Below are 26,740 nucleotides of genomic sequence, written 5' to 3'. Positions count from 1 at the left end.
TCTCATTGATAGCAAGGATGTGAGCGCTCTTGGTTAGTCGGTCAACGATCACCTAAATTGCATCGACACCCCTTGCGGTCCTCGACGATTTGGTGATGAAATCCATAGAAATATGTTCCCACTTCCACTGGGGAACCTCAAGTTGCTGCAACTTACCATGCGGACGTTGGTGCTCGACCTTAACCTTATGACAAGTCAAGCACCTCTCAACAAACCACGTCATATCCCTCATCATACAGGGCCACCAATACTTTCTCTTCAGGTCCAAATACATCTTAGTGGCCCCGAGATGGATCGATAGCCTCGATCTGTGCACCTCATCCGTTAGTATGGTATGTGCCCCGCCTGCAAATGGCACCCAAATCCGACCTTGAAAGGTCAAAAGCCCTTAACTATCGGTAACGAACTCAGATACCTGCCCAATCACCGGCTCTCTCTTGTGGTTCTCCAGTCTCACAGCCTCTACCTGGGCCTCTCGTATGGTATCCAACACTGGAGTCATCACCGTCATCCTCATACAAATGTCTCGTATCGGGGCATTCTCTGCCCTGCGGCTCAGGGTATCGGCTACAACGTTAGCCTTGCCCGGGTGGTATAGGATCTCGCAGTCATAATCCTTTACTACATCCAACCATCTCCTCTGGCGTATGTTCAGGTTGGGTTGATCCATCAAGTACTTCAAACTCTTGTGGTCCGTGTATATTGTACACCGAACCCCATACAAATAATGACGCCATATCTTGAGGCCCAACTCTAAATCGTGGGTGGGATACCTCGTCTCATGAGGCTTCAGCTGCCTTGATGCATATGCTGTCACGTGCCCTCTCGGCATAAGCATCACACCCAACCCCGATATCGATGCGTCACAAAACATAACAAAATCCTCCATCCCTTCTGGTGTAACATCCGGATTTGCGGTTATGTTATTTTAAATATTTATTTTTTGATTTTTGTAGGATCTCGACGAGTTGGTGCTTCAACTCGTCGAGTAGGGTCGGGATCCATTGACGCATTTAATGATCGGACTCAACGAGTTGAGTATCTGACTCGACAAGTCGGTGTTGACGAAGAAAACCCTAATTCCCTTGGTTTGGAGCCTATTTAAAGGCCCTTATGGCCTTCATTTGCGGCCACAACACCCCTGAGAAACCCTAGAGAGCAGAAAGAGAGTTTGTAGAGCAAGAGAAGGGCTAATTCATCATTCTTTGGTGTGTTTTTGCAAGGGGAAGGATGGATTTTGGGCTAGGATGACTTGAGGGACTCAAATCTACCATCATTTCGTTCAGAGCTGCTGTGGGAGGTATGGATTCATGCCTATCTTCATTTATGTAATAGATTTCATGAGTCTAGGGTTTCTTCTCTTCATTTTTTAGTACAGATCTAGTGTTTGTGATGTCCCCTTGTGACAATATTATCAGATCTAGACCTTGAGAGGTCCATAGAGTCCCTATCCTTCAGCTTTATGCAATCCTTTATGAGTTTGGAGCCTAGGTTATCATATTGAAGGTTATTTTAGCATATGGAGTTGATAGTGTGATGCATGGACCTAAAGGTCGAACCTTTACGTGACTTTTGGATTCTAGGAGGCCAGATATATATATATATATATATATATATATATATATATATATATATATATATATATATGTTGGTGAAGCAGATCTGACCTTAGAGGGTCGATTGAGCATGAGCATGGGGGAAACTCGCCGAGTCCATCGGTAGACTCGATGAGTCGGATTGGGTTGCCTGTGATTTGTGACCATTGGTGACCCAAAGAGTTAGGTGAGTGACTCAGTAAGTCGAGTGAGACCTTTGGAGGAATCTGAGTACGCGTATGGACTCGCCGAGTAGTCGCATGAACTCAACGAGTCTGATTAGTGTGGAGTGTTGACTTTAGTTGACTTTAGGGTTTAGTCAACCAGTGGACCTTTGGACCAGTAGAGAGGTAGAATGGTCTTTTACCCTTCTAGAAATTATAGTAATAGTATTCCGAGTTCGAGATTGTTTGAGATTTCCTGAGGTGAGTCTTCTTAGTATACTTTACCTAGTCTGGTAATTAGAGTTATGTGATAGAGTATCTGGTATGCTTTTGTATGACGTGATTGCTATGTGATTTGTCCTATGTATGATTCAGAGTTTACAGAGTTTGGATCGGAAAGTCCACAGAGTTAGGACCGGAAGGTCAACAGAGTTAGGACCAGAGGGTCCACAAAGTTATGTGACTGGAGGGTCCCACTGAGACACACTGACCAGAGGGTCATACAAAGTTATAGCCTCGAGTGGCTAATATGTGTTGTATGTGGTATTTTGGGGAACTCACTAAACATGTGTGCTTACCGTGTTATGTGTTATGTGTTTCAGGTACTAGCGAGGATCGCGGGAAGGCGCTAGCATGATTTGTACACACCGGGACAAGATTATGTTTTCTTGAGATTCTGGTATATGTTTATTTTTGATGACATTTGATAACATGAGATTTGGTAATATTATATGATTTTTATTGTGTTGAAAAATGAAAATTTGTTTTTGAAATTCTCGTCGTTACAAGTTGGTATCAGAGGCTTGGTTTGAGGGATTCGGATGCACCTTTGGGGAAATCTGAACTCAAACTGAGGAGTTGAGAAAGAAATTTTCATAAATAAACAATTTTTTTAAAAACAAAAGAGTAAATGATTTTGAGACAAGCAGAGCAGAGCCGTGTATACAATCAGTCAGTGACCTGTGTTTCGCGAGATATATAGTACTTGTGATTTGGGATCCTAGGAGGAGTGGGGTGAATATCGATGCGTTGTGGAAGGTAGTATAGGGCCCATACTACTAGAAACACCGTATCCGTGAGCAGTCCAAGTAAAAATCCTTAGGATGCTAAGGAAAAAGTAGGGTGGAGTATTGATTGTGAGTATACTCGAGCGAGTCTATGATTTTTTTTTGTCATATTTCAGAGACATCATGGTGAGTACGCACCACACTCCAGAGAGGAACGGTGTCAGCAATGAGGAGATCCGCAGGATGATTCATGAGGAGGTGGTTGCGGCCATACGAGCTGAGATATCGGAGATGTTTGGGTCAATAAAGACCACGTTGATCAAGACTTTTGATGAGCGGTACACTGCTCTTACTGATGCTACAGCCATCACTGCTGCCAGGCCACATGAGGGTGACTCGTTGCTGTACCGAGAGTTCAGCAACACGAAGCCAACAGAGTTTCATGGGACTCATGATCTGATAGCTGCGATGAGATGGTTCTCCGACATTAAGGGATGCTTCTACGCGATTTCATGTCCGGAGCATCTGAGGGTACGGTTCGCGCTGAACAAGCTTCGCTTGGGAGCGAAGGACTGGTGGGAGTTCGTAACAGTGGATTTAACTTCTGCAGAGCTTACTGCGGTGACCTAGGAGAGGTTCACCGCTATGTTTCGTGATGAGTATGTTCCCCCGGGGGAATGGGAATGGTTAGCCTAGGAGTTCTTGAACCTCAAGCAGGGTACTGAGTCTGTTACTACGATTACCAGGATGTTTATCAAGAGGGCGATGTTCTACCCTGAGCAGGCACGCGTGAGTCAATATCTGAGTGTATTGAGGAGGGACATTCTTGAGTTTGTGGTGAACTCGACGTACTGGACATTCGCCGATCTTCAGGCGAATGCTCGGAAGAGGGAGATCGTGCTCGAGACTCAGGCCAGGGAGGAGGCGGAGTCTCAGGGGAGGGAGTAGCGACCGGCTCAGTCCCAGCCGGCCGCCAAGCAGGCAAAGCCCGCCGATTCGAGACCAGAAAACCAGAGGGGCCGCACTTATGGTAAGTGCGGCAAGTGTCATGAGGGAATTTATCGAGCAGGGTCAGACTACAAATGTGGCAAGGAGGGGAACATGGCTAAGGATTTCCCCAAGGGATTTGTAGTTTTCTTTAACTGCAATCAGACTGGCCATCGGAAGGCCGAGTGTCCACAGCTGCGAGGGAGGCGCAAGGAGCACCACAGCGATCTGCCCCTGCTACCATACGAGCTACCGAGATTCGACCGGCGAAGATCGAGGCATCGAAGGCTCGCGGAAGAGCCTTCCAGTTGACAGTGGAGGAGGTCCGTGCAACGCCCGACGTTGTTGCTAGTATGTATTCTTTTATTTTTTTGCTGAGTTTGAGTATTTATGCTTATATTATGCAACGCCCGACGACGAGAGGCGTTGAGTTGACCTCTACGAGTTTCTATAGCCGACGATCAAGCGGTATATGAGACTGATATGATTCGAGGATGTGTACTCGAGATCTTCGGTGTTGAGTTCCTGATAGATCTAGTACCGATTGCAATGAGATATTTTTGTGTTATTATGGGCATGGATTGGTTGAGTCGATTCAGAGCTGTTAAGGATTGCGAGCATCAGTTGGTGACTATACAAGACCCTAGTGGGGGAGTGCTCACGGTGTACGGAGAGGGTACTAGAACCAAATCAGCTTTACGTTCCGCCGCTAGAGCGAGGCAGAGTTTACAGTAGGGTTGTATGGGTTTCTTGGCGTATGTCTGATGGTTTTGAGCATTCTAACACTTCCTAAGTGTACATGCAACCCTAATAACCTTGGATCTATGTTTGTCTAATTATCATGCAAATTTGAATTCCAAGGTTATATTCCTATCTAGCATACATGGGGAACAATTTCTAACTGAATGAAAGATAGAATAACTTACCTTGTTGTTGCTTATGTTCCTTGAAACCTTGTGAGCCTAGCACCCCAAGTGTGATTCCTCAAATGCTTCACACAACACCAAATGCCCTTGGAAAGACTTTTGAGAGAATACACACTTCGTGAAATTGGCCTAGCCCTCTAGTTTCTTATGTGTAGCCGATTTTGGTGGAGAATGGGATCCTTATATAGTGTTGACACATATAGGGTTACACCATGTAAACCCTAATGTGTCATGACTCTTCATTTCCATGAACCGTGTTTGTAACTCCCATGGAGCATCCATGGAGCATCTTATGGGTAGAACCCAACTTGATAATCCATGGAGCCTCTTAGCCCACTATACAAGATATGAATGATTTACATAATCAACCCATATAGTTAATTAGTTAACTTTTGATCACTTAATTAATTCCAAATTAATTCTTTGATCAAACTAATTAAATAATATTATTAATATATTAGAAATTATAAGATATTAATAATCTCCAAGTGTTATTCCTCTGATTTAGTCTATCCAATTGGATGGTGCCATGCAACCCAAATGGACCATGCCGGGTTGGGTCAAGTACTGACCAGAAATAGTTATGGACTTAGACACCTTATCCAACAGTCTCCCACTTGGATAAGTCTAATAACTATAACTCCAGTACTTCAGGAACCGACCGGCAATCGTAGCACTTTCAAGGTCTCTCGGAACTGAGAAGATGTTGATATGCCATTTAAGATAAGTGATCATATAATCCTCTATTCTAGATATCAGCCGGACAAATACATGGAACAATGTCTTACTTATTGTCCAACAGTTTGTTTCTCGATTTCCGATTTGTTTGACAAAGAACTTAATTGAACACATCAACTTAGTTCTGACCGGGCCTGGTACATAGGTCAAAACAAAATCATCGAGGGGCCTAGATATCAGCTTCTAATCCAAGAAGGAACAGATAAACTTCGACTCATATGTTTGTTCTACCACTCATTTAATTATACATAAAAGCACGTTTTATAACATCGAGTTACCGATGCGTTTTCGTACAATCAATGCATAACCAACTTGTAAGTAACAAATCATATCTCTAGGTTTGAAGACTTATATGATATTACCGTCTCACGATCACACGAGATAGAATTCCATGAAGTGATTCCAGTGAGCGTGGGTTGAGTCCAATGCTCAGAACTTATGAGCACTCATGATTGTTGTAGCCTTGTCCAACACCTTAGACCTCTGCAACCAATCATGACAGTCTTGATTCATACCTACTTCCGACATATGACCGACTGTGGAGGTTTGAATAATATGTTATACCCAACAAAATTATTCTGGAAGTCAAAACATGCAAAAGAAATATAGTAAACGATCGACAAGAGATAGCAACACTTTACTCATAAATAAAACACTTTTTATTCATCATCTAATGTCAATTACACTTTACAAATTTCAAGGTTATCTAACTACTAAATCTAATATCATCCTTCAGCCCTATACTCCGAGCATGCTGGAGATGCTTAAACCGAGTCAATCCCTTCGTGAGGGGATCTGTTGGGATCTCATCCGATGATACCCTCTTTGCCATGAGGAGTCCTTCTTCTATCCGATGTTTGATAAAATGGTATTTTCTGTTGATGTGTCTGGATCTCCCGTGATCCCTTGGTTCCTTGGCTAAGGCAACAGCACTTTCACTATCACAGAAAATTTCCATTGGCTCTTTAATAGCTGGTACAACTCCAAGGTCTCCAATGAAGTTCTTCAGCCATATCGCCTCCTTTGCCGCCTCGCTAGCTGCAATATACTCTAATTCACAAGTTGAATCAGCCACTGTCTCTTGCTTGGAACTCTTCCAAGAAATTGCTCCTCCATTTAGGGTAAAGACCCAGCCCGACTGAGAGTGGAAATTATCTGCATCAGTCTGGAAACTAGCATCACTATACCCTACAACTCATAAGTCATTACTCCCACCGAGGGTAAGGACCCAATCCTTAGTCCTCCGTAGGTACTTGAGGATATTCTTTTACCGCAGTCCAGTGTGCCTTGCCAGGGTTCGCCTGATACCTGCTAACCATGCTCAGGGAAAAGGCTACATCAGGTCGAGTACACGTCATAGCATACATGATCGATCCTACAGCCGATGCATAAGGTATTCGACTCATTTCTGCTATCTCAGCCTCAGTGCTAGGGCTTTGTGTCTTACTCAATCTGGTGTTACTCTGGATGGGTAACTCTCCTTTCTTGGAGTCTTGCATGCTGAATCTCTTCAGCACCTTATCCAAGTAGGTACTCTGACTAAGTCCAATTAGTCTTTTACTCCGATCTCTCAAGATCCTTATCCTTAGAATATAGGCAGCTTCTCCTAGGTCCTTCATAGAGAAACACTTCCCAAGCCAGGACTTAACTTCATGCAGGGTTAGGATGCCATATCCTATGAGTAGTATGTCATCCACATACAACACCAAAAAGCTAACTATAATCCCACTAGCCTTGACATACACGCAAGACTCATCTTCACTCCTAGAGAAGCCAAATTCCTTGACCTTTTCATCAAAGCAAAGATTCCATCTGCGAGGTGCTTGCTTCAATCCATAAATGGATTTCTCAAGCTTACACTCTCTATTAGGGTACTCGTTGCTGACAAAACCCTCTAGCTGACTCATGTAAACATCTTCAACCAACTTTCCATTATGGAAAGTGGTTTTGACATCCATTTGCCATATTTCATAGTCATGAAATGCAGCTATGGCCAACAGAACCCGAATAGACTTAATCTTGGCTACTGGAGAAAAGGTCTCATCATAGTCCACTCCAGGAATTTGAGAGAAGCCCTTTGCAACCAGTCTAGCCTTATAAGTGTGTAATTCACCATCCATGTCGGTCTTCTTCTTGAACACCCATATGCACCAAACTGTCTTACGACCTGGTACATTCTCAACCAAGTTCCAAACTTGATTGTCATACATGGACTTTATTTCGCTGTCCATTGCCTCTTTCCACTTGGCTGACTCAGGGCCTGCCATGGCTTCCACGTAACTGCTAGGTTCATCCAGACCTATCAGTGTCTCATCACTGATAAGTGTATCACCTTCTACAGTAATGTGGAATCCATAGTAATGCTCAGGAGCATTCCTAACCCTTATGGACCACCTCAGAGGTACAGACTTGTCAATTGGCTCAACAGGAGTTTCCTCCTCAAGTTGAGTGCTAGGGTTTGAAGTTCCTTCACCGCTTGACTCTTGAATTTCTTCAAGATCAACTTGCCTCCCACTGTTTCCTTGGCTTATGAACTCTCTCTCTCTCTCTCTCTAAAGAAAGCCCTCATAGCTACAAAGACCACATTTTCACTACGTCTGTAGAAGAGGTAACCAAAGGATTGGTGTGGGTAGCCGATGAAAATACACCTCTCGCTTCGGGGTTCGAGCTTATCATGAGTCTCGCGTCTCATGAAAGCCTCGCAACCCCAAATCTTGATATGGTCTAGTTTAGGCACTTTACCAGTCCACATCTCGTGAGGAGTTTTGGCAACTTTCTTTGTAGGGACTAGATTAAGGATATGGGCGGCAGTCTCTAAGGCATACCCCCAGAATGAGATTGGTAGCGAAGCTCGACTCATCATGGAACGAACCATATCCAACAAGGTTCGATTACGCCTCTCAGCCATACCATTCAACTGTGGTGTCCTGGGAGGTGTCAATTGTGAGACTATCCCACATTCCCTTAGATAGTCAAGGAACTCTGAACTAAGATACTCACCACCACGATCGGATTGAAGCATCTTAATGTTCCTGCCCAATTGATTCTCGACTTCCTGTTTAAATTCCTTAAACCTTTCGAAAGTCTCTGACTTATGCTTGATCAAGTAGACATATCCATATCTACTGTAATCATCAGTAAAAGTCAAATAATAACGATTAGCATCCCTTGTGGCATGTTTGAATGGTCCACACACATCCGTGTGTACAAGGTCCAACAGTAGACATATCCATATCTACTGTAATCATCAGTAAAAGTCAAATAATAACGATTAGCATCCCTTGTGGCATGTTTGAATGGTCCACACACATCCGTGTGTACAAGGTCCAACAAACCTTCACCCCTCTCACACGAGCCTGTGAAGGGTGACTTTGTCATTTTTCCAAGTAAGCATGATTCGCAACTATCATCTGACTTTAGGTCAAATTACTCCAAGACTCCATCCTTTTGGAGTTGGCCTATGCGTTTCTTGCTTATATGTCCAAGACGACAATGCCATAATGATGCTTTATCCAAGTTATTATTAACAGAATCAATACACAATACATTATTTCCTAAGTTATCAACCACAGATACTGTTTCATACACGCCATCACAAGGTAATGCTTTAAAATAAAGAACATTATTAAAGAAAGCATTAATCGAACCAACTTCATTATTAAATGAAAAGGTGAAACCTTGTTTATACAATGCATGAAAGGAAATAATATTTCTTGCCATTTCTGGCGAATAACAACACTTATTCAAATCTAAACTAAACCCACTACTTAGCGATAAAGTATAAACTCCAATCTTGGTGACAGGTAAAGCTTTCCTATTCCCCATGATTAAGTTTATTCTTCCTTGCTCCACATTCTCACTTCTTCTCAGTCCCTGCAAGTCACAACAAATATGAATACCACAACCGGTATCAAGGACCCAAGATTTAGAATGGGATGAGTTATTAGAAATGATAGTGTAAATACCTGCATGGTTGGGTTTAACTTTCCCATCCTTCACATCTTGCTGGTATTTTAGGTAGTTCCGCTTCCAGTGTGATTTTTCATGGCAATAGAAGCATTCAGCCTCTTTTGGGTCAGAAGAAGGAGTGACGAAACCTTTCTTGGTTCTACTTGAAGAAGAGCCATCAAGGGTCCGAGCCTTGGTACCCTTAGAAGAGCTCTTTCTCTTCTTCCCTCGAATTTTCCCAATTGCCAAAACCGGAGTAGAGTTTGGAGTAGGAGTGTTAACAACTGACTTCCTCTTAAGACCTGTTTCTGCGGTGTTGAGAAGTCCCTGAAGTTTGCTGAGTGTGACCTCTTCCTTATTCATGTGATATGTCATGCGGAATTGATCATAGCACGATGGTAAGGAGTGCAAAATGATATCTATTGCAAGCACGTCAGGGAAGTTCACATTAAACTTCAGCAATCGATCCACATACCTTTGCATTTTCTGCATGTGGCTCGTGTCGGATTCCCTGTCCTTCATCATGGTTGTTATCATGGAGCTAATGATTTCATACCTTTCTTTTCGTGCACTTTGATGGTATCTTTCCATCAGATCTTGGTGCATTTCATAAGGGTAGAAATCCTCATAAGACTTTTGGAGTTCAGCTGTCATCGTGGCCATCATGATGCATGCCACTTTCGTAGCATCCCTTTCATGTGCCTGAAAGTCAGCGATCTCCTGAGGAGTTGCAGTGGTCACATCAATCTCCTTAAGCTCCTTGTCAAGGACATATTCTTTGTCCTCGTAGCGGGTAATCATCCTGATGTTTCTGATCCACTCATTGAAGTTGGAGCCATCAAAAGTTACTTTCCCACACAAGTTCATAAGGGTAAAGGAGCCATTAGGGTTAGAGTCAGAAGCAGCATTGTTTGAAGACATCTGAAAGAAAAGGAAAAGATTAGTTTAGATATTGAGAGAATCCTTAATAAAACACCCAAATGTAATATTAAGGCTAGGACCCAATCACAATATATTATAACTTAGAAGAGGTATGCCGTAATCCAAGCTATAACATATTTGAAAGGTAGGTGAATGACGATTCACCAATTTCCACCACGAAAACCGAAATATTAAATATTAGGCTTTTGATTGGTTCTTAGAAATTTCTAGATTCTTTGAGATTCAATGAACTTTTCAAAGGCCCCTGTCTTGCCAATCGGGAAAGGGAAGGGTAAGAAGAGGAAGAGTCCCTCGAAGGGTACCAAGGGTAAGACCCTTGAAGGCTCCTCTTCAAATGGAACCAAGAAAGGTTTCGTCACTCCTTCTACTGACCCAAAAGAGGCTGAATGCTTATATTGCCATGAAAAGGCACATTGGAAGCGGAACTACCCAAAGTACCAACAAGATGTGAAGGATGGGAAAGTTAAACCCAAACATGCAGGTATTTACACTATCTTATCTAATAACTCACCCTATTCTAAATCTTGGGTCCTTGATACCGGTTGCGGTATGCATATCTGTTCTGATTTGCAGGGACTCAGAAGAAGTGAGAATGTGCAGCATGGAGAATAAACTTGATCATGGGGAATAGGAAATCTTTACCTGTCACCAAGATTGGAGTTTATACTTTATCGCTAAGTAGTGGGTTTAGATTAGATTTGAATAAATGTTTTTACTCGCCAAAAATGGCAAGAAATATTGTTTCCTTTCATGCATTGTATAAACAAGGTTTTAACTTTTCATTTGATAATGAAGTTGGTTCTATTAATGCTTCTTTAATAATGTTCTTTATTTTAAAGCATTACCTTGTGATGGTGTGTATGAAACTGTATCTGTTGTAGATAACTTAGGAAATAATGTATTGTGTATTGATTCTGTAAATGATATTAACTTGGATAAAGCATCATTATGGAATTGTTGTCTTGGACATATAAGCAAGAAACGTATAGGCCAACTCCAAAAGGATGAGGTCTTGGAATCATTAATCTAAAGTCAGATGATAGTTGTGAATCATGCTTACTTGGAAAAATGACAAAGTCTCCCTTCATTGCTTCTTGTGTGAGGGGTGAAGGTTTGTTGGATCTCCTATGCATGGATGTGTGTGGTCCCTTCAAACATGCCACAAGGGATGCTAATCGTCATTATTTGACCTTTACTGATGATTACAGTAGATATGGATATGTCTACTTAATCAAGCATAAGCCAGAGACTTTTGAAAGGTTTAAAGAGTCTAAACAGGAAGTCGAGAATCAATTGGGCAGGAACATTAAGATGCTTCGATTCGATCGAGGTGGTGAGTATCTTAGCTCAGAGTTCCTCGACTATCTTAGGGAATGTGGGATTGTCTCACAATTGACACCACCCAAGACACCGTAGTTGAATGGTGTAGCTGAGAGGCATAATCGAATCTTGTTGGATATGGTTCGTTCCATGATGAGTTGAGCTTCTCTTCCAATCTCATTTTGGGGATATGACTTAGAGACTGCCGCCCATATCCTTAATCTAGTCCCTACAAAGAAAGTTGACAAAACTCCTCATGAGATGCGGACTGGTAAAGTACCCAAACTAGACCACATCAAGATTTGGGGTTGCAAGGCTTTCGTGAGACGCGAGACTCATGATAAGCTCGAAATTCGAAGTGAGAGGTGTATTTTCATCGGCTACCCATAGAAATCCTTTGGTTACCTCTTCCACAGACCTAGTGAGAATGTGGTCTTTGTAGCTAGGAGGGTTGTCTTTCGAGAAAGAGAGTTCATAAGCCAAGGAAACAGTGGGAGGCAAGTTGACCTTGAAGAAATTCAAGAGTCAAGTGGTGAAGGAACTTCAAACCCTAGCACTCAACAGGAGGTGGAAACTCCTGTTGAACCAATTGACGAGTCTGTACCTCTGAGGCATTCCACGAGAGTTAGGAATGCACCTGAACATTACTATGGATTCCATATTACTGCGAAAGGTGATACACTTATTAGTGATGAGACACTAGTAGGGCTGGATGAACCTAACAGTTACGCGGAAGCGATGGCAGGCCCTGAGTCAGCCAAGTGGAAAGAGGCAATGGGTAGCGAGATACAGTCCATATATGACAATCAAGTTTGGAACTTGGTTGAGAATGTACTACGTCGTAAGACTGTAGGGTGCAAACGGATCTTCAAGAAGAAGACCGACATGGATGGTAATGTACACACTTATAAGGCACGACTAGGTTGCAAAGGGATTCTCTCAAACTTCAGGAGTTGATTATGATGAGACCTTTTTTCCAATAGCCAAGATTAAGTCTATTAGGGTTATGTTAGCCATAGCTGCATTTCATGACTATGAAATATGGAAAATTGATGTGAAAACCGCTTTCCTTAATGGAAAGTTGGCTGAGGATGTTTACATTAGTCAGCCAGAGGGTGTTGCCAATACAGAGTACCCTAATAGAGTGTGTAAGCTTGATAAATCCATTTAGGGATTAAAGCAAGCACCTCGCAGATGGAATCTTTGCTTTGATGAGAAAGTTAAAGAGTTTGGTTTTTCTAGGAGTGAAGATGAATCTTGTGTATATGTCAAGGCTTGTGGGAGTATAGTTAGCTTTTTGGTATTGTGTGTGGATGACATACTACTCATAAGAAATCACATCCCAAGTCTGCAGGAAGTTAAGTCCTGGCTTGGGAAGAGTTTCTCTATGATGGGCATAGGTGAAGCTGCCTATATTCTAGGGATAACGATCTTGAGAGACAAGAGTAAAAGACTAATTAGACTTAGTCAGAGTACCTATTTGAGTGTATTGCCAGATTGAGTAAGACTCAAAGCCCGAGTATTGAGGCTGAGATAGCAGAAATGAGTCGAGTACCATATGCTTCGGCTGTAGGATCGATCATGTATGCTATGACATGTACTCGACCTGATGTAGCCTTTGCTTTGAGCATGGTTAGCAAGTATCAGGGGAACCCTGGCAAGGCACACTAGACTGCGGTAAAGAATATCCTCAAGTACCTACGGAGGACTAAGGACTGGGTCCTTACCCTCGGTGAGAGTGATGACTTGAGAGTTGTAGGGTATAGTGATGCTGGCTTCCAGACTGATAGGGATAGTTTCTGCTCTCAGTCAGGCTAGATATTTACCCTAAACGGAGGTGCAATCACTTGGAAGAGTTCCAAGCAGTAGACAGTGGCTGATTCCACTTGTGAATCAGAGTATATAGCAGCGAGCGAGGCAACAAAAGAGGCAATATGGCTGTAGAACTTCATTAGAGACCTTGGGGTTCTACTGACTATAAAGGAGCCTATGGAAAATTTATGTGATAGTGAAAGTGCTGTTGTTTTAGCTAAAGAACCAAGGAATCACGGGAGATCCAGACACATCGACAGAAAATATCACTTTATCAGACATCGCATAGAAGAAGTAATCCTCGTGGCAAAGAGGGTATCATCAATTGAGAACCCAGCGGATCAAGTCATGGAGGGACTAAGTCGAGTTAAGCATCTTCAGCATGCTCGGAGCATAGGGCTAATGGATGATATTAGTTTTAGTAGTTAGATAACTTTGGAAATTTGTAAAGTGTAATTGACATTTGATGATGAATAAAAGTTGTGTTTATTTATGAGTAAAGTGTTGCTATCTTCTGTCAAACTTTACTAGAATTTCTTTTGCATGTTTTGACCTCCAGAATATTATGTTTTGTTTTACATATTACTCAAATTTTCCACAATCGGTCATATTTTGGAAGTAGCTATGAACTAAGACTGTCATGAAGTTGGTTGTAGGTGTCAAGTTTTAGGACAACACTTCATGAGTACTCATAAGTTCTGAGTATTGGAATCAACCCACGCTCACTGGTATCACTTCATGGAATCTATCTCGAGTGATCGTGAGACGGTAACATCATATAAGTCTTCAAACCTAGAGATATGATTTGTTTCCTATGAGTTGGTTATGCATTGACTGTACGAAAATACATTGGAAATTCGATGTTATAAAACGTACTTTTATGTGTAATTTACCAAGTAGTAGAACAAGCATATGAGTCGATGTTTATCTGTTCCTTCTTGGATTAGAATTTGATATCTGGGCCCCTTGATGACTATTTTGACCTATGTACCGGGCCAGGTCAGAACTAAGTTGATGTGTTCAATTAAGTTCTTTGTCAAACAAATCGGAAATCGGGAAAAAAACTGCTGGACAATAAGAAAGACTTTGTTCCATGTATTTGTTCGGCTGATATCTAGAACAGAGGATTATACGATCACTTATCTTAAATGGTGTATCATCATTTTCTCAGTTCTGAGAGACCTTGAAAGAGCTATGATTGTCGATCAGTTCCTGAAGTCATACTTGCAGATATAGTTATTGGACTTATCCAAGTGGGAGACTATTGGATAAGGTGTCTAAGTCCATAACTATTTCTAGTATGTACTTGACCCAACCCGGCATGGTCCATTTGGGTTGCATGGCACCATGCATTGGATAAACTAAATGAGAGAAATAACACTTATTGTTTATTAATATATTATAAGTTTTGATGTATTAATAATATTTTTTAATTAGTTTGATCAAGAATTAATTTAGAATTAATTGAGTGATCAAAAGATAACTAATTAAATATATGGGTTGATTATGTAAATCATCCATAACTTATATAGTGGGCTAAGAGGCTCCATGGATTATCAAGTTGGGTTCCAGCCATAGGATGCTCCATGGAGTTAATCCATGGATCATGGAAATGAAGAGCCATGTTACATTAGGGTTTTACCTAATGCAACACACTATATACACCATGTGACATCTCCCAAAATCGGCTATACATGCATACTTGAGGCCTAGAGCCGATTTTTGAGTGTTATACTTTCTCTCCAAGTTTACTCCATAGCATTTGGTGTTATGTGAAGCATTTGAGGCATCGCACTTAGGGTGCTAGGCTCACAAGGTTTTAAGGAATCAAAATCAACAAGGTATGTTATTTTATCCTTCATTTAATTTAAAATGTTCCCCATGTATGCTAGATACAATCATGAACCTTGGAAATCAATTTTGCATGAATCTTAGACAAACATAGATCCAAGGTTTATTAGGTTTGCATGTACACTTAGGAAGTGTTAGAATGCTAAGAACCCATCAGAACTACGTTGAGAGGCCGATCACGATCTTGGATCGGAAGGTCAAGGTTCTAAGGAACAAGGAGGTGCCTCTGGTTCAGGTCTAGTGGTAGCATCGTAAAGGATATTAGGAGACGGACTCGGATATGAGGGGCAACATCCATAGTTATTTACGGTCAAAGACTTCGAGGGTGAAGTCTAATGCTAGTGGGAGAGAATTGTAACATCCAAATTTACGGGTATGTTACTTTAAATATTCTTTTTTGGATTTTTGGAGGGACTCGACGAGTTGGTGCTTCAACTCGTCGAGTAGGGTCGGGATCCTTTGACACATTTAATGATCGGACTCAAGGAGTCGGTGCTGACAAAGAAAACCCTAATTGCCCGGGTTTGGAGCCTATTTAAAGGCCCTTAGGGCCTTCATTTACGGCCACAACACCCCTAAGAAACCCTAGAGAGCGGAAAGAGCTCTTATAGAGCAAGAGAATGGCTAATTCATCATTCTTTGGTGTGTTTTTGCAAGGGGAAGGATGGATTTCCGGCTAGGCTGACTTGAGGGACTCAAATCTACCATCATTTCGATTTGAGCTGCTGTGGGAGGTATGGATTCATGCCTACCTTCATTTAGGTAATAGAATTCATGAATCTAGGGTTTCTTCTCTTCATTTTTTAGTAGAGATCTAGTGTTTGTGATGTCCCCTTGTGACAATATTATCAGATCTGGACCATGAGAGGTCCAGAGAGTCTGTATCCTTCAGCTTTATGCAATCCTTTATGAGTTTGGAGCCTAGGTTATCATATTGAGGGTTATTTTAGCATATAGAGTTGATAGTGTGATGCATGGACCTAAAGGTCGAACCTTTATGTGACTTTTGGGTTCTAGGAGGCCAGATCTATAGGTTGGTGAAGCAGATCTGACCTCAGAGGGTCGATTGAGCATGAGCATGGGGGAAACTCGCCGTGTCCATAGGTCGACTCGACGATTCGGATCAGGTTGTCCGCGATTCGTGACCATTGGTGACCCGACGAGTTAGGTGAGTGACTCAGTAAGTCGAGTGAGACCTTGGGAGGAATCTAAGTACTCGTATGGACTTGCCAAGTAGTCACATGAACTCGACGAGTCTGGTTAGTGTGGACTTTTGAATTCAATTGACTTTTAGGGTTTAATCAACCAGTGGACCCTTGGACCAGTAGAGGGGTAGAATGGTCTTTTACCCTTCTAGAAGTTATAGTAAGAGACTTGTTGTGCCTTGAGAGCCGTTATTGATTTAGAGTAATTTATTAATGTGATTAGGCGGAGGCTAGATCAGTATTCCGAGTTCGAGACTGTTTGAGATTTCCCAAGGTGAGTCTTCTCATTATACGTTACCTAGTGTGGTAATTAGAGTTATATGACAAAGTATCTTGTATGCTTTTGTATGATGTGATTTCTATGTGATTTATGCTATGTATGACTCAAAGTTTATAGAGTTAGGACCGGAAGGTCCACAGAGTTAGGACCAAAGGGTCCACAGAGTTAGGGGACTGGAGGGTCCCACTGAGACACATTAACCAGAGGTTCATACAGAGTTATAGCCTCAAATGGCTAATATGTGTTGTATGTGGTATGTTGGGGAACTCACTAAGCATTTATGCTTATCGTGATATGTGTTATGTATTTCAAGTACTAGCGACGATCACGGGAAGGCACCGGCATGATTTGTACACACTGACAAAAGATTATGTTTTCTTGAGATTCTGGGATATGTTTATTGTGATGACATTTGATAACATGAGATTAGGGAATAATATATGATTTTTATTATGTTGAAAAATGAAAAAAAAAATTGAAATTCTCGTCATCACATCTGGAAGGGCTAACACCGGGGCTTTGCATAATCTTTGGCGAAGCGCCTCAAATGAAGCCTGCTGCTTTAGACCCCAACTAAAAGTCATGCCCTTCCGGGTCAACCTGGTTAGAGGAACGACAATCTTGGAGAAATCCTTGATAAATCTCCGATAGTAGCCGGCCAATCCCAGAAAGCTCCTGATCTCAGTGGGGGATCTCAGCACCTCCCATCTCATCACAGCCTCAATCTTGGACGGATCGACCAATATCCCATTCTGGTTGACGAGATCCCCTAAGAACTGGACCTCTCGTAACCAGAAATCACACTTGGAGAATTTAGCGTAAAGCCTCTTTGATCTCAAAACTCCAAGAATCTCTCTCAAATGCTCCTCATCCTGCTCTCTGGATCTTGAGTACACTAGTATATCGTTGATGAACACGATCACCGATCGATATAACATCGGCCTGCACACTTTGTTCATGAGATCCATGAATGATGCCGGTGCATTGGTGAGCCGAAAAGGCATCACCACGAACTCGTAATGCCCATAACGAGTCCTAATTGCCGTCTTCTGGATATCCTCATCGCCCACTCTCATCTGATGATATCCAGACCTCAAGTCAATCTTGGAGAACCAAGATGCTCCTTGCAACTGATCGAACAGGGTCAATCCTTGGTAATGGATAACGGTTCTTGACTATCAACTTATTCCACTCCCGGTAATCAATGCACATTTGATGTGAACCATCCTTTTTCTTGACCAAAAGAATTGGTGCTCCCTATGGTGAGCTACTCGGCCAGATAAATCCTTTCCCCAACAGCTCCTGAAGCCGTGAAGATATCTCCTGCATCTCTGGTGGCGCAAGGCGATAGGCGCTACCCCCCCAAACCAAATCAATGCGGAACTCCACCTGCCTCTTGGGAGGCACTCCCAGAAACTCCTCATGGAAAACATTCGGGAACTCACGCACTATTGGTACATCATCAACCAAGCTCGCCCTCTTTGCGGCCACTCGTGTGTCCATCACATAGGCTATGAATCATTTACAGCTCTGTTGTGAACTCTGTCTCGCTCTGGCAGCCGAACAAAAAGCTGACCCCGATCGGGTACCCTCTCCATACACCGTAAGTACTCCCCCACTAGGGTCTCGTATCGTCACCATCTGGCGCTTGCAGTCTATAACAGCTCCAAATCAGCTCAACCAATCCATGCGTACAATAACACAAATGCCCCCCCCCCCCATCACGATCGAGACTAGATCTATCAGAAACTCAACACCAAAGATATCAAGTATACATCCTCAAATAACATCAGTAGCATATAACGCTCGCTCGTCAGCTATAGAAACTCGCAGAGGTCGACTCAACGCCTCTCGTCAGATACTGATGTGCTGACTAAACGCTAATGACACAAAATATCGACTCGCACCCGAGTCAAATAACACCAAATCAGGTAAAAAATTCACAAGAAAAGTACGTAAACACACCACAATATTAGCACAAAATCTCAAACTCAGCAATAAAAGATAAAAGAATACATACCAGCCACGACGTCGGGCACCCCGCGGACCTCCTCCGCTGTCAACTGCAAGGCTCTCCCACGAGCCTTTGGTGCCTCGACCTTCACTAGCCGAATCTCGGTAGCCCGTAGAACAGTAGGGGAAGATCCTTGTGGTGCTCCCTACGTCGACCCCCACAGCTATGAACACTCGGCCTTCTGGTGGCCGGTCTGGTTGCAGTGAAAGCAAACTGCAAATCCTTTGGGGCAATCCTTAGCCATGTGCCCTTCCTTGTCACAATTGTAGCAAGACCCTGCTCGACAAATCCCCTCATGACTCTAGCCGCACTTACCAAAAGTGTGGCCCCTATGGTTCCCTGGTCTCGAATCGGCGGGCTTTGCCCGCTTGGCTGTCAGCTTGGACAGAGTCGGTCGCTGATGCCTCCCCTGAGACTCCGCCTCCTCCCTGGCCTGAGTCTCGAGCTTGATCTCCCTCTTCTGAGGATTCTCCTAGAGCTTGGAAAATGTCCGGTACGTCGAGTTCGCAATGAACTCGTGAATGTACCTCCTTAGTATGTTTAGATATCGACTCGTGCGTGCCTGCTCAGAAGACACATGCTCGGGGAAAAACATCGCCCTCTCATGAAACATCTTGGTAATCGTAATAACAGACTCAGTACCATGCTTGAGGGTCAAGAACTCTTGGGCCAACCATTCCTTTTCCACCGGAAGAACATACTCATCACGAAACATAGCGGTGAACCTCTCCCAGGTCACCGCGGTAAGCTCTGCAGAAGTGAAATCCACCCTCATGAACTTCCACCGGTCCTTCGCTCCCAAGCAAAGCTGGTTCAGCGCAAACCGTACCCTCAGATGCTCCGGACATGAACACGTGTAGAAGCACCCCTCAGTTTCATAGATCCATCTCCTCGCAACTATCAGATCCTGAGTCCCATCAAACTCTGGTGGCTTCGTGTTGCTAAACTCTCGGTACAACAACGTGTCACCCCCCTGCGGCCTGGCAGAGGAGACGGCTGTGGTGGCCGCAACAACAGCATCAACAGTAAGAGCAGCATACCACTCGTCAAAGGTCTCAATCAGCATGGTCTTTATAGACCCAAACATCTTTGGTATTTCAGCTTGGATGGCCGCAGCTACCTACTCATGAATCATCTTGCAAATCTCCTCATCGTTGTCACCACTGCTCTCTCTTTAGTGCGGCGCGTACTCACCATGATGTCTCTGAAACACAACACAAATAGAATCAGAGACCCACTCGAGCATCCTCGCATTCGATCACTCAACCCTACTTGTTCCTTAGTACCCTAAGGATTCTTACTTGGACTGCTCACTAATCCGGTGTTTCCAGTATGCCACTCATAAACTCCTCACTGCTACCTACTCGCTCTCGAAGTATCTCATAGTAGCTGTAATCTCCTAGGCTACGGCATCGCAAATCAGGCCACTGTAGTCCTAGATATGAATACCTAGCCTACTCTAGCATGCATAGCATATCACATAATATCTCAAAGCACATAACGTAAGGGTATTTTGGGAAATCACCGTACGGCGGTGGCTGATCGTACACACTGCTCCTTTCTGCTTTTCTCAAAAGTCTTTTACTCTTTAGAAAAATTGTTCCTTTTTATGAAAAACTTTCTCAAATCCTCAGTTTGAGCTAAGACACGCCCGAAAGTGCATCTGAATCCCTCAAACCAAGGATCTGATACCAACTTGTAACGACGTGAAAATTTAAAACAATTCTTCATTTTTCAAACAACATAAAACTCATTTAATATTCTAAAATCTCATGTTCAACAGATGTCATCATAATAAGACATATCCCAAGATCAGAAAATACAATCCTCTGTCAGTGTGTATGGATCATGTCGGTGCCTTCCTACGATCCGCGTTAGTACCTTAAACACATAACATATAACACTGTAAGCATAAATGCTTTGTGTGTAATATCCCAAATTTCAGAAGTTTGAGTTAAGGGCTTAAAGTGTAAATTGAAGAAGGGACTCGACGAGTAGGTATACTTACTCCCCGAGTCGGTGCGGGTTTCGGGTTGCAAATTAAGTGACCAACTCGCCGAGTCGGAAGATGGACTCGACGAGTTGGTGCTGGAATGAGAAAAACCCTAATCTCGAGGGTTGCACCCTATTTAAAGGATTTTGTGTCCTTCCCTCGGCCTCCTTATTGGCCTTGAGAACCAGAAAACCCTAAGATCGTGTGTTTGAGGCCTTTGGAGGGAGATTGAAGCTTTAGAAGTTGTTTCTAGTGGAAGAAACTTGAAGATCAAAAGGGCTTGCATCAAGAGAGTGGTGTAGATCCAAAATCTACTTCAGTTTGGGCACATCGTGGAGGTAAAAAGCTGTTACCTTCCCTCTTGTGCATCTAAATCTATTCATGTATGAGATTTGGGGCCATTTTGGTAGGTTTGAGATCTATTTTGGGTTTGGAGTTTAGACCTGAGGTTGCTACTTCAGATCTATGTTGGTCTGGAATGTCATAAAGCATCAGTCAAAGAGTTGTGGTTAAAGCCCATTTGTCTTAAGCCCTAGCCCTAGAGTGATTTGGACCTTTAACTCTTTGGTTTCACGTGAAGTTTTCAACTTTACGTGGGGGTTATGCCCTAGAAGAGTGGATCTAAAGTTTGGAGCCCCTGCATGGCTTAAAAATCCTCTGTATGGATAAAGGACTGAAGAGACTCTGCGAGTTCCTTGGGTGGACTCGACGAGTTGGAAGAACAAATCGGCGAGTCTGTTGAAGATTGCCTTGGACTCGGCGAGTCTATTCTTAGACTCGGTGAGTCAGGTCGTAGAACCCCAACCTCTTCTGGTTAAGCTTCATATCTATGAGTTGATTGACGACTCAGTGAGTTGGTCAACACAGAATTCTAAGATCGTTCAACTCGACGAGTCCTTAGGTGACTCGACGAGTTGAGTCGTGTTATGGGAGTCATCTGAGTATAAGAACTCGACGAGTCGACGGGTGGACTCGGCGAGTAGAGTCAATCAGGAAGGTTAACTTTGGCTAGGACTTTGACCAAAGTTGACTTAGTTGACCCTGGGAGGACAGTTAATCTAAGTGTTGTTATTCATATTGGTTGCTCAGGGAGCTAGAGGAGCAGCATTTCAGAGAGTTTTTGGTTAGCAGTCGGAGGGTTATCGGTCGAGTTCAGCAGTTTAGGTGAGTGTTCCTTCCAGTAGGAACGAGTCTACGGCCACAATGCCAATCCGTCTAGTTAGCAGTAGTTTCCGGACTTCGGTCCGATGCAGTACTTTAGTGTGCTTGATGTCTTTGTGATTCAAGCATGTTTTTGTGTTATATGTTCTGAACTTCGGTCCGATGCAGTATGCAGTATATGTGTTTATGCTAGTTGTTATGATTATGCTATGCCATGTTCAGCCAGTTAGTCCAGACATTGATCTGATGCAGGGGGAAGGCCCCAGTTAGTCTGGACTTCGGTCCGATGTAGTTAGTCGGACTTCGGTTTGATGTAGGGGGCAAGGCCCCAGTTAGTCCGGACTTCGTTCCGATGCAGTTTCTGGACTTCGGTCCGATGCAGGGGGAAAGGCCCCAGTTAGTTCGGATTTTTGGTCCGATGCAGTGGGCAAGGCCCAGAATGTGCTTTAGATGTTATTGTATGGTATGTGGTAGTTTGGGGAGCTCACTAAGCTTTGTGCTTACAGTTTCAGTTTTGGTTTTAGGTACTTCTGCAAGCAAGGGGAAGAGCTCGGATTGATGGCATGGCACACACCACCGTTGCAGTTTATTCCTGGGAGTTTTATTTAGATATTTTGATATGATATTAACTTCAGTCACTACTAGAAAAACAGCCTTTTACGACGCGCAATTTATGATACGCATTGATTTTTGATACGCAAAAGTGGGTAACCTAAAAATAATGTCAACTTTGTAAAAATTTTAAGGATTTCAGACGCGCATTTTTGCGTACCCTAAAATTAGTGTCAGAAAAAAAACACAGAGGGCGCTTATTATAAAATGTGCGTCATTTAGACATGTCGTTTTATATTTTTTAATGAAACGCGGGTTGTTTAGTTGTTAGCGGGAAAAGAAAACCCAAAAATTAGAAAAGCCCGCTTTCCCTTCCCTCTTTCCCTCTTTGCCCTAAGCACTTTTTGACGCATCATTCTTTATCCCTCAATCGACGATACATCTTTCCCCTCCCCACATCGACCGCCAACTACTCCCCTCGCACTCCGGCCACCGCTATGTGCTCTTTCATGGTCGTCGACCCTCCGCCATCGCCGACCCTCCGCCATCGTCGACCCTCCGCCATCGTTAACGTCGAGACGAGCAGTGGTAGAAATGATGTCAGAGAGTCCTCTGGTGTCGGGGTTATCACTGGCGGCTCATCCGAAGATAATGAGAGTGGCACAGCAAACCAAATTTCAGGGGCAAATTTGTCGATCCAATTTTAGGGTTTATTCCCACTCATCATTTCATCGCATCCTCTTTCAATATCTTAGTGTAATCTCTCTCACAACACAAAGATAATGATGCATGAACTGAAACGTTGACTTCTTCATCGTGGAAGTACTCCGTCTTCATTCTGCTATGGTACGTCGGTAATCCGTCACCTTCCAAGCAAGATTTCGCATTCTCCATTCAAATTCGGTGCTAGGGTGAGCTCGATGGAGCTGCTTCTTCGTAATCCCACTGTCACCCTCTTCATCTATTAAGTTTCCTTCTCCGCCGACCTTATCTGATTCCCCATAATCCCTCCAACACTCCTCGACATCTACGATGGTTAGTACTTCTCGACTCGGTCCTGGTCTTAGTCTTTGCTAGTATGCTTGTTTTCTTCCCCTATTTACTGTTAGGATATATTTGATTTGTGGTCAATGTTCTTATTGATCAAAATTGTTTGTCTCAAAGAATTGATCAAAGTTTTGAAAAAGAAAATGATTCCAGTTAGCAAAAGAGATGATATAAAAGGTAAATTTCTTTTCATTTTAGTGTTTTCTTCCATGAGATTCTCTAAACTCTAAAGATTCTTTTCTTCCTGTTCACAGCCATAGCTTCCATCTCTACTGGAAATAATGAATTTATTGGAAATTAATTGCTGAAGCCATTGATAAAATCGGTCATGATGGAATAATTTCTATTGAATCTTCTTCATCAAGTGAAACTTCTGTGATTGTTGAAGAAGGAATGAAGGTATCAAGTGAAATACATCTTATGATATTTTATTCATACATTCTTTTTATCTTTTTCATTTTCATATTTTAATGTCTATTCAGGAATACTTTCCCTACAGATCGACAAAGGATACATGTGTCCTCATTTTGTCACAAATCAGAACAAGTTGTCTGTGGAATTTGAAAATGCTAAAGTCCTGAAAACAGATCAGAAGATATCATCTGTGAAAGAAATTGTCCCATTGCTAGAAAAGTGTACTCAATTAAGTGTCCCTTTGCTCATTTTTGCTGAAGATATCTCAATCTCAGTTCTTGAAACCCTAATTGTTAACAAAAATCAAGGTTTACTTAGGGTTGCTATTGTGAAATGTCCTGGTGTTGGGGAAAGAAAGAAAGCTTTACTTCAAGATATTGCCCTCATGACAGGTAATTCTGTAACAATTTAAATATTTCATATATTACATTTTGAAGACTTATTTTATGCCACCTTTCTGCTGACATTTATCATGTTAAAATAGGAGCTGATTTTTTATCTGGAGATTTGGGTTTATCTCTAGAATATGCAACCTCTGATCAGCTTGGAATTGCACAAAAATTAACTATAACAAGTAATTACACAACTATTGTAGCTGATCCATCCATGAAAGCTGAAATCAAAGCAAGAATTTCACAAATAAAGAAAGATCTTTCTGAAACAGATAGTTCTTATCTTTCCAAAAAGCTCAGTGAACGAATTGCAAAACTCTCTGGTGGTGTTGCCATTATCAAGATCAGTTTATTTATTAATTATGACTAAAATAATGTATATATAATGAATTGAAAGAATTTTGGTTATCGGTAGGGGCCTACACTGAGATGGAACTAGAAGATCGAAAGCTAAGAATTGAGGATGCAAAAAATGCCACGTATGTAGCCATGGATGAGGGTATTGTGCCTGGTGGTGGGGCCACTTATATTCATCTTCTTGAGGAAATTCCATCCATTAAAAAGTTAATGGAAGATCCAGATGAAGAAAGTGGTGTCAACATCATAGCATCTGTATGTTTCTGTTTCCTACGTTCTTTCTACATTAAGTCAAAAAGTCAAAAAGAAAACTGATATAGCTTACTAGATTAAGTTACTTACTAATCATGTATTACAGGGACCAAAATTAGACATATGCCCAACTGTTCACTCACCCCTTTTAAATAACTATAGGAAATTAGACTAATTTAAATATTTTAAAATCATCACAAGCTTATATTTTGTTGTTGACCACCCTTTTTTCAAAATCATCCTGCATTTTCACCTTCAACCTCAATAATTTGTGATAGGTCTGGTTTTATAAAAGGAAGATGCAACATGTTTCATTTATTAAGTGAGGTTTTTTGGCTTAACGCATTAAGTGATTATGCATAGATTAATTAAAAAAGAAAGAGACATATATAGCTATCCATATTAAGTGCTTAACTCATTAACTCAAAAAGAAACACCACCTCAATCTGGTTTAATATGGTATCGAGGTATGTTGGAATGCTCTTTGTGAAGAGTAGCGGAAAGCCAATGGAGATGCTGGGAAAGCTAAATGAGCTCACAGGCTTTGCTCCCGATGAAGAAATAGAACTGTTTGAGGTCAGCCTTTTAGTCTATTGTATTACTTATAATGCTATATATATATATATATATATATATATATATATATATATATATATATATTTTCCTAAATTACCCTTGTCATTCAGGAAATCAAATTCGAACCTAATGTCATGTGTGAACACATTGATAAGAAGCTAACATTTTGAGCTAGTCAGGTAAATATTCAAGTTTTTTCTTTTTTTTCATATATTTATGACAGTTTCTTGATTTAATTTAATCAATACATTTTTGGTTTTATAGCTTGAAGATGGGGAAAATATGGCGATAATGGAAGGTGTGCTTTTCAGTTAAGGGCTGTTTACAAGAGCTATATTGATAAGAATGTTTGGGTTGATGAAAGCGAATAGCTCTGGAGTTAGAAGAGGAAAAGAAAGCTCAAGCTGAAAGAGATAAGATGCTACAAATGCAAGTGTTGCATTCTTTATTTAAATTGTTAGTATGAAACAAAGAGTAGATTAGATGAATGCAAATTTATATATTGTAAGAAATAGAATTGTATGACATTAAATTTTATGCAATTTATTGTATTTTTTGTATATGGTATTTTATTTCTATTATGATTTAAAAATTAATAAATATATGAATATATATATTTTTTAAACATTTACATTTACGATACGCAAAAATGTGTGTCATCTTCATTTATGACATGGCCTTTCTTGACAGGGGTTTTCATGATACGCATTGCGTGTCATTAACACGCGTGTCGTAAGGTTACGACACGCGGATGCGTGTCGTCTTCCTTTATGACAGGGGCTTCCTTGATACGCATTGCGTGTCGTAAACGTGCGTCGTAGTTGCGCGTCGTCTATAGACGACGCGCAAAAGCGCGTCGTCTCTCTTTATGACAGGGTCTTCCTTGACGCGCATTTGTGCGTCCTCTGAGCCTTTTACGACATGCAATGAGCATCGTAAAAGGCTGTTTTTCTAGTAGTGAGTTTTAAATTGATACATTTACTATGGCATTTTGAGACATACGATTTATGGTTTTATTATCTGATAGTTGATGCTGCGATTTTTATTAATATTAAAACAAAAAAAAATTTGGGTCGTATTTGGGGTCGTTACAAGTTGGTATCAGAGCCTGTGTTTGAGGGATTTGGGAACGCTTTCGAGTGTGTGTGAACTCAAACTGAGGAAATGGTAAAAGAAAAAGAGTTTTCTTAAAAAGAGAAAAGGCTGT

The 26,740-nt window shown here is 41.9% G+C and overlaps 1 pseudogene; it reads left to right on the top strand.

Annotated features, from left to right (window-relative positions):
- Window positions 1-2,949: 2,949 nt before the first annotated feature.
- On the top strand, window positions 2,950-25,848 carry LOC145049320 (chaperonin 60 subunit alpha 2, chloroplastic-like; annotated as a pseudogene).
- Window positions 25,849-26,740: the final 892 nt, after the last annotated feature.

The sequence above is a fragment of the Lactuca serriola genome, chromosome 5, assembly GCF_051521515.1.
Source record: "Lactuca serriola cultivar US96UC23 chromosome 5, Lser_US96UC23_V15, whole genome shotgun sequence".
In the NCBI taxonomy this organism is placed as follows: domain Eukaryota; kingdom Viridiplantae; phylum Streptophyta; class Magnoliopsida; order Asterales; family Asteraceae; genus Lactuca; species Lactuca serriola.
The sequence above is the reverse complement of the archived record's forward strand: the minus strand, read 5'-3'. Positions and strand labels throughout refer to the sequence as shown.